The 9,450-nt window shown below is 38.8% G+C and overlaps 1 protein-coding gene across 3 annotated transcripts in view; it reads left to right on the top strand.

Annotated features, from left to right (window-relative positions):
• The first annotated feature begins 9,275 nt into the window (after positions 1-9,275).
• The window catches only part of L1TD1 (LINE1 type transposase domain containing 1), a 39,004-nt gene continuing 38,829 nt past the window's right edge, over positions 9,276-9,450 (top strand). For 2 of the 3 annotated variants that reach the window (XM_031945268.1, XM_031945266.1), the window contains exon 1: positions 9,392-9,450. This exon is cut by the window's right edge and continues 300 nt beyond it. The gene's annotated coding sequence lies outside the window, so the exon portion shown is untranslated. The other variant, XM_031945267.1, reaches the window with a different exon arrangement.

Here is a 9,450-nt window from a genome sequence, read left to right as displayed (position 1 = left end):
TTTATTTCCTCTTCTGTTAACCAGGGCAATCTATAATTTTGTAAATATTCCTTCATTTCACTTAGATTATCAAATTTATTGATATATAGTTGAGCAAAATAACTCCTAATTATTGCTCTAATTTCCTCTTCATTGGTGGAAATTTCTCTCTTTTCATTTTTTAGTCTAACAATTTGATTTTCTTCTTTCCTTTTTGTAATCAATCAAATTAACTATATTTTTATACATTTTGTTGGTTTTTTTCATAAAACCAACTCTTAGTTTTATTTATAAAGTCAATAGTTTTTGTGCTCTCAAATTTTCAGTTTCTCCCCTTTTATTTTCAGAATTTCAAATTTGGTATTTAATTGGGGATTTTTAATTTGTTCTTTTTCTCGTTGCAAACCCAATTCCTTGATCTTCTGTTTCTCTATTTTTTTTTTGCAGGTAAGCATCTAGAGATATAAAAATTTCCCTAATAACCACTTTGACTGCATCCCACAAATTTTGGTATGTTGTCTTATTATTGTCACTGTTTTAGATGAAACAATTGATTGTGTCTATGATTTTTTGTTTATATTCAATCATTCTTTAGGATTAGATTTTTTTTTTAGTTTACAATTAATTTTTGGTGTATTATCCCTTGGCCTTTTATCCCATGTAATTTTTATTTCATCATGATCTGAAAAAATACATTTACTATTTCTGCCTTTCTGCATTTGACTTTGAGGTTTTTGTGCCCTATTATATGGTCAATTTGCTGAGAAAAAAATTATATTCTTTTCTGTCTCCATTAAATTTTCTCCAAAGGTCTATCATACCTAACTTTTCTAGGATTCTATTTACCTCCTTAACATCTTTCTTATTTATTTTGTGGTTTAACTTTTGTAGTTCTGATAGAGCAAGTTTGAGATACCTCACTGGTACAGTTTTGCAGTTTAATTTTTCTTGCAACTCTCTAGGAATTTGGATGCTATACCACTTGATGCATATATGTTTAGTATTGATATTACTTCATTATCTTTGGTACCCCTTAGCAAGATGTATTTTCCTTTATTATCTCTTTTAATTCGATCTCTTTGGTCTTTCTTGATCTGAGATCAGTATTGCTACCCCTGCTTTCTTTTACTTCAGTTGAAGCATAATAGATTCTGCTCCAGCCTTTTACTTTTACTCTGACTTTATCACTCTTCTTTAAACGTGTTTCTTGTAAACAACAAATTGTAGAATTCTGGCTTTTAATTCAGTCTGCTATTGGCTTTCATTTTATGGAAGTGTTCATCCCATTCCCATTCACAGTTAAAATGACTAATTTTGTATTTTGTTTCATCTTATTTACCCCAAGTTATGCTTTTGTCTTTTCTTTCTCCCTTTCCCTCTTCCCCAGTATTTTGCTTCTGACCACTACCTTCCTCAAACAGTCCTCTCCTTTTCTTATATCTTTCCCCTACTACTTCTGTTTTTCCTTTTATTGGCCTCCCTCTTTCCTCTCCCTTTTCCCCTCCCACTTCCCTATAAAGTAAGAGAAGTTTCTCTGTGAAACTAAATATGTCTGATATTTTCTCTTTGAGCCAAATCTGATGAGAGTAAGAGTCACATAATATTCATCCCCTTCCCTTTTTTCCCTCAATTATAATAGGTTTTTTTTTTGCCTCTTCATGAAATGTAATTTCCCTAATTTTACCTCCACTTTCCCCCTTTTTTCCAATACAATTCCCTTTCTACTTTTACTTTTTTATATTATAACAGTAAAATCAAATTATAGCTGCACTCTCTCTTTATACCCATAATAGAATTACAGATCTCAAGAGTTAAACATATCTTCCCATCTAGGGATATAAGCTTTTTAACTTTTAAAAGAAAATTTTTTTCTTTCCTTTTTACTTTTTTATGCCCTTTTTGAGTTTTGTATTTAAAGATCAAATTTTTTATTCAACTCTGTTTTTTTCATCTGAAATCAATGAAATTCACCTTTTTCATGGAATATCCTTCCTTTTCCCTGAAAGATAATGCTTAATATTGCTTGATAGTTGATTCTTGGCTGTAATCTAAATTTCTTTGCCCTCTCAAATATTATATTCCACAATCTTTGATCCTTTAAAGTGGAAGATGCTAGGTCCTGGGTAATCCTACTTGTGGCTTCTCTATATTTGAATTGTTTCTTTCTGGCTGTTTGCAATATTTTCTCCTTTATCTGATAATTCAGAAATTTAGATATAATGTTCTTTCGCGGTTTCATTTTGGGGTCTCTTTCAGGAGGTGATTGGTGAATTCTTTCAATGGCTATTTTGCTCTCTGGTTCTAGGATCTCCAGGCAGTTTTCTTTGATGATTTCTTGAAAGATGATTTCTAGGCTCACTAGGATTTCTAGGCAGTCACTATAGTTTGCCTTTGATTCATGCTGACTAACTTCCAATGCTGGATAGGTAAGGCCAAGTACCACAGTTTTCTGGGGTTCAGAGGCTATTTGCCATTTGTATTTGCTTTGGGTGTCTCATAGCTAATCTGAAGAACCACTGGCTTGTGACCAGGACAGAGTAGTCTAAGATTCTTGAAGTAGATTCCTTGGTGTGTGGATGGCACAACATCCTGCCTTTCTGCCCCAGACTCACTGGGCTCTGTCTGGCTTTGGCTTCCTCTTCCCATGCTCAATTGAAACAGACCTTTTCTTAAGTTTTTTCAAAGTTTCTTCTTGTGGAAATTTGTTATACTTCAAATATTTGTGGTTTCTGTCACTCCAAAATCAGTTTAGATGCATGATCTGGTGTTTATCTGAAGGACAGTAGAAGGAACTCAGATAAAGACATGTCTACTCTTTGCCATCTTGGCTCTGCCCCCCCCCCCAGCAAAATTATTTTTTAATATTGGTTCTTATATGTTAAATTTTCTATTAGTACATGTTTGGTTGAGACAAAGTTCTGTCAATCTCAACATTTGTTGAGTGTCTTTTTTTTTTCAAATTCAGTATTATGGATAATTTTGCTGGATGTGATATTTTTGTCCATAGACTTATTTCTTTTAATTGCCAGTATATTATTCCAGTGCCTGCTATCTTTTATTGTGGCTACTGCTATATCCTGTTCAATTCTCATTATAGCTCCAGCATATTTGAAGTGTTTTTTCTTGTTTCTTGCAACATTTTGTCTTTCATCTGGTACTTTTTATCTTTGGCAATAATATTCCTATCTGTTTTGTACTAAAGATCTCTTTGAGGTGGTCATCCATGGATTTTTTCTATTTCTACTTTCACCTCATGTTCTATCACTCCAGGACAATTTTTCTTGGATTATTTCTTGCATTATTATGCCAAGGTTCTTTTTTTGGTCCCAGCTTTCAAGTAGTCCAATTATTCTGAATTTTTTTCTTCTTGATCTGTTCTCTAAAGCTATTGTGTTTTTTAATAAGATGTTTCACATTCTGTTCTACTTTTTCATTCTTTATATTTTGTGTTATTTCTTCATCTCTCATACATTCATTAAATTCTTCTTGTCCAGTTCTAATTTTCAAAGAATTCTTTTCATCTTTAAGACTTTTTATTTCCTTCTCTAGTTGGTTAACTTTTTTTCATAATATTGTTTTTCTTGGATGGTTTTAATTTTAATTTTAAATTTTTTCCTCAATCTCTTTCATTTGACTTTTAAAGTAGTTTTTGAATTCTTTTAGGGCAGAGAGCCATTTAATATCACTTTTAGGAATATAAGAAACTTTTTTTAAACTTTAGTGTCCTCCTCTGAAGATAAACATGAGTCTTCCCTACTCCCAAAGTAAGTTTGTATGGTTGGGGTTTTTCTTCTTTGCTGGTTCATTTTTTTAATGAAAAGTATTAGTGTAAGTACCTCTAATCTTGGGGTGGGCCTCTGACCTTATTTCAGCGCTCCCCTATGACCTGAAACCCCAAATCAAAAGGTCATCCCTCCTGCAAGTGCCCATAGTTGACAACATCCCTGCCCCCTACTCCAGGTGTGCTGTTTCCTTCTCATTCGGACCATCTCTGCAACACAGCTTGGTCTGTCATCCTAATTAACTGAGATTTCCTCAGTCTTCCTGGAATTCCTCCTCTGTTCTCCCTACCCATTCTGTAGATAGTCTGGGAAATGAAAGTTCCTGTGATTGCTTTGAGGCCCCAGCCACATCCAGGTAGCCCCAGGGGTCCCCACTTGGTGTTTTGTGGAGGTAGCTCAGAGGTGTTTGTACTTCGCACTGGTCAATCCCTGGATTTGTCACAGGAGGACCCCTGTTCTGTCCCAAATCTTTTTGATTTTTCACCAGTCTAAAGGCACAGATTTGTTCTGTTTGTGGGGGAAATCTGAAGAGACTGAAATTTACTGACCTACTCTGCCATCTTCCCAGAATTCTCCTCCTTATTTGATTTTTAAAGCTTTCCAAAGAACTCTTTTTGGGCTTGTGACTGGCATTTTTCTTTAAAGTAGGAGTGGGTTTTTTGGGAATATAAAACTAGGTCTTTTCTGTCTCCATAATAGCTATCTATGATCAGGTCTCCTTTGGTTACTCGTTGTTGTTGTTATTTTTAAAAGTGGAATATTATTCAGCCTCAAGTGTCAGGTTTTATGTACCATTGTGTTCTAAGCTCTTTTTGGGAGCTCAACCTTAAACACTCCTCTTTACCCCTGAGCCATAGCTGAGGACCCAGCCACGTAGTTATTGTCCATACTTTTCTTATGGCTGGCAATTTCCACTCATCCCTCTGCTCTGGAACTGAAACCAGGGATTCCATTTTCCTGGGAGTGCCCACAGCCAGAAGGATCTCCATCCCTCTGTTACCACATTCACCAGATATACACTTATTTCTCCTTGCCCACACCCAGAGCCATGATCAGCACAATTGTGTCTGGTATAAGCAGAGAGAACTTTACTCTTACTCTTCTCAACATTCCTACATCAGCAAGCCCCCTCTTCTTTGACCTTGCCATTGCTCTGCTATGGGTCCTCATGATCTCACACCTGGACTATTTCAATAGATGCTGGTGGGTCTGCCTGCCTCATTTTTCTCCCTGCACCAATCTATCCTCCATTTAATCATTATAGTGATTTTCCTAAAGTACAGGCCCAACCAAGTTACTCGTCTACCCCATAAACTCCAGAAGCTCCCTATTGCCTCCAGGATACAATACAAAATCCTCTGTCTGGCATTAAAGCCTTTCACAACCTATTCCCTCCTACCTTTCCAGTCTTTTTAACATTCTCACCCACCATGTACTCTTTGATCCAGTGACATGAACAATCTCTTGTCTCTAAGCAATTTTTCTGACTGGTCCCTAGGTCTAGAATGCCCTCTCTCCTTAAAACCTTATCTTCTACAGAAATCCTTTCTCAAATCCTCTTAATGTTAGTGCCTTTCCTCCTTTCATCATTTTCTATTTATCCTGCATATAGTATTCTGGTTTGTTGTTTTGTCCCCCATTAGACTGTGACCTCCCTGAGGGCTCTGTCTTTATTCTCCTTTTGTATTCCCACTACTTAATACAATATTTGGCACATAGTAACATTTGGTAACATTCAGATTGCTTAATAATGTTGCCATATAAGCCATACAAGCAACAATTATGTTGCTTAATAAATATTTACTAAGTGACTAGGGTGGGCTTCAGAAATCCACCAAGTCAAAAAAGAAAAAAAATAACTCCAGGGGCAGCTAGATGGTGCAATGGATAGAGCACCAGACCTGGATTCAGGAGGACCTCAGTTCAAATCTTGCCTCAGACACTTAATACTTACTAGTTGTGTGATCCTGGGCAGGTCACTTAACTACAATTGTCTCACCAAAAAGAAAGAAAAAAAAGAAATCCACCAAGTCTGAAGGGACCAGATTCCATAAGTCTAAGGCATAAAAATGCTTTGGGGTGATCAGGAAGCTGCTTTAGAGGGAATCCAGTCAATCAAATCCCAAATCCCAATCAAATCCTAGCTTTTTCCTAGTTCTTCCCCATGCTGGCTGGGTTTTGGGGGATAGAGATAAGGGATGAAGGTTCATTGGGAAACTTGTGACCAATCAGGTCCTGGAGTCAGCTAGTTCTTGTGAGTAAAATCTCCCATGTTGTGGATATAAGGAAAGAAGCTGAGTCAAAGAAATTCTGGTTAAATGCCTATAGAGCTTTTATGGGACAGTTCTGGCACAGAAGGGGAAGAGTGGAAAGTGAAAAAAAAAATAACAAAATGTGGAATACAAAATTCAGAAATTCTCCTCCCATTTGAAAGGATCAAGTCTCACATTTCCTTGGGTGGTCCTTGTGGTGTATGATTCTAAATCTTTGCAGTTCATAGTGGGTCTCTTAATGCAAGGTGGTGGTGATGATGATGATCAGGAACATCTCATTGGGGCTACAGAATGCACATTTGTGTCCCAGTTAAAAATTCTTCATCACACATCAGGGCCATCTATAGTAAAGTAGCCAGAAGATCATAAGCAAATAACCTGTCCCTGGGAGCTAAGTTGATACAGTAGAGAAACCCACTCAAAATTACATTGTCTGATTTCCAAAACCTTTCCCCTCTCTGATATCTACATCATTGGAATGAAGCAGAATCTTTGCTCTCATAGAAGTCTTTGTGGAAGCATTGCCCCCTTATTCCATAGGGGTTAAATAAGTACTCTTCCTCACCAACATCCATTTTCTCAGAATTACCACCATATCAATTAAAGAATCTCCTTTTTTCGATGTCAGTACAAGCCCATTACAGAGACAACACAGAAAAAGTTTAGAAACTCAGAAATGCATAAAATATATGTATATTATTGTATAATATCAACCCAAATTTTACAATCAGGTATTGCAAACACCCCATAAAAAGAAAAAAAATCAGATTTCTCTGGTATGAAGGGAGGGCCAAAAAATTTTATATGCATTTTCCAGATTATGGATATGCCACACTCCTACCGATTTTACCTTTTCTATGCAATTAGAAAGCAAGATACCAGATGCTCTGAATGGCACAAAGAACAGGGCTGAGTTGGAAAAGTTGGTCTTCTCCTTAGGGAGACTCACGTGATTATCTGCCTAACACAGCATGGCATCATTACCCCAATGTCTAAGTTGGCACCTCAACTTCTGCTATTCTTGTCATAGCTCTAATCTGATCAGTTAGCACACAGTGTCTCTGAAGGGTACTAACATGCCCCACAGTTATATGCAGTGGAAAGCATTGCCTAAATTCCTCCATTGGCACTGACCCCAAAGAGAAGAGCCTTTCATTGTCCTGTCATGTGTTCACAAGGCTGCAGACAATTTGGTGGAACCCCAATCCCTCAAGAATTAGATGAAGATCTTCTCTGCCCCATTCCTCAAAGCTCTTTTACTTGCCAGTCTGGAGCTCAGTCCACTGGGAAGACTTGACAGAATCAACATTCACTACAATATCCCTTGTTACTGGATTGCTAAGTTCAATTGTATATGTGTTTTTTAGAGTAGAGAGAGCCATAGAGCAACTGATATTCTTTAAGAGGCATGTCCTTATAGTGGGGGTACATTGGACCAGCCAAGAAAACAGCCATCCAAGGTTTAGACTGAAGGTCTCAGTTTCTATTTATATGAGTATGTAGCAGAAGCAAGCAAGTGCTCTTCCAAAGCAATATTGAGAATGGCTGCTCTGAGATACTTGGAGCTCCAGACGCGGAGTAGTCACTGATTCTAGTTATGTCTTTTTGCCTGTCCGAGGTTGCACTAAATCTGGTCTTTATGGAGAAAGAGCCCCACAGATTCATGCCTTGCAGAGAGTGCCTAAGGAGAGAGATTTTCAGACAGCCTGCTTTATCTCTTCCAGGACTAGTCTCTTCTGGACCTCACTAGAATGAGGTAGACCTACATGTGACTTGGCAAGTGGGGACCATCAAGATATTCAAATAAGGGACATAAATTTCCTAAAACCAGAAAAATCCAATAAGTCTCTGTCCTTTCTTAAATCTTGGAGGAAAGTAGGGTGAGTAGGGACTGCTAGAAAGTACAGGGAATAGAGAGCTGGGTCTAGAATCAGAAAGACCTGAATTCAAATCCAGTCATAGGGGTTTACCAGTTGTGTGACTCTGGGCAAGTTATTTGACCTCTCTACCTAAGTTTCTTCAACTGTAAAATGGAAATAATAATAGAATTTACCTCCTACCGTTGTTGTGAAAATCAGATACTTAGCATGAAGCTTAGTGCACGGTTTTCACTCCTTCCCCAAGCAAAAGAAAATTGTTCCTGCATTGTCTTAGTCACAGGTATAAAAGAAAAAAGTACTGGCAAGATGGATGGCCCCATACCACTCACGCTTGGGATGGGCTGCCTGTTCTACAACACTGAGGAAGGCAAGCAGGAACAGCCTTAGAAATGAAAGCTCTGGAGTTCACTTTGTTCACCTCTCTTTTGTAGGGCTGCCAGACTCCATCTGCTTTTCTCAAAGGTAACATGGGTGTTGTAAGGGGAGCTGAGATAACACAGTACTTCATTCATATAATGCAGTTTCCTTCATTTCCATTATGATGAGAGAAAAAAATTTCTTTTGCCCTCCTGGTGACTTGATATTGCATGGAATTAACTACATGGGATGGTTTGAGGAACTCTAAGGGTTTCCATTTGGCCTTACCCATAGTAACATGCCTAGAAGTTGGTTGTTGTTCACCCTTTGTTTTCCAAGAGCACAGATATTGAACCCATGATGCTCCTTTTTCCCTCCCTCTTTTGCTCTCTGTAAGTAACTCAAGCACACACAATGAAATGGACTTGCAGCTTTTAAGGCTGGTTTAGGTGCTGAGGTCCTCCAAAGTCAATCACTCAATCATCATTTATTAAGAGTCCTCGCTCTGTGCTAGACATTGTCAACACTGAACGGACAAAACGCAGAAAGAACACTTCGTTTCTCTACCCCCCCCCCCAACAGTCTCATCATTCTCTCTCCTTTTCCCTCTCCCCCTGGAAACCAGTCTGGTCTGGTCAGGAAGGCACAATAACTTGACTGGCGCTGAGGACTTAAGGGGCCAGGGGGCAGGAGATTTTCAAGCTCCTAGGTAACCAGGAGTGTGCATTGGAGAAGGGAGGGAGAAGAGGGGTAGGCATTCAGTTGCCAGGGGTAGCTTTGGCCTGGGTACCCAAGATTGGTGGAGGGGGTGGGGAATGGAAGTAGAGTCAGGGAAGCTGTAACCAATCAGATCCCAGAAGCCGTTTTGTTCTCGGCCTACGTTGGCTGAGAAGGTTTGGATGGGGGATGGGGGATGGTGGTGGTGGTGGTGGGGGGGTACAAATGCATTAGAGAATCCGGAGCCAATCAGGTTCCAGAGGCAGCTTTGTCCTCGGCTTAGCCAGTGTTGCCAGAGAAAGGAAGGAGAAAAGGAGAGGGGGAGAACAGTGTCTAAGAGGGCGAGGCTGAGACGGGAGCCAATCAGAGTCCAGAGTCAGCTTTGTCTTCTTTGAGGTAAAGCATCTCTAATTGTGGGTGGGTGAGAGAAGAGAAGCTGCTCCTGTGAAGCGGGGCTCTGCT

The sequence above is a fragment of the Sarcophilus harrisii genome, chromosome X (genome assembly GCF_902635505.1).
Source record: "Sarcophilus harrisii chromosome X, mSarHar1.11, whole genome shotgun sequence".
Lineage (NCBI taxonomy): Eukaryota > Metazoa > Chordata > Mammalia > Dasyuromorphia > Dasyuridae > Sarcophilus > Sarcophilus harrisii.
This window is presented reverse-complemented; position numbering and strand designations above follow the sequence as displayed.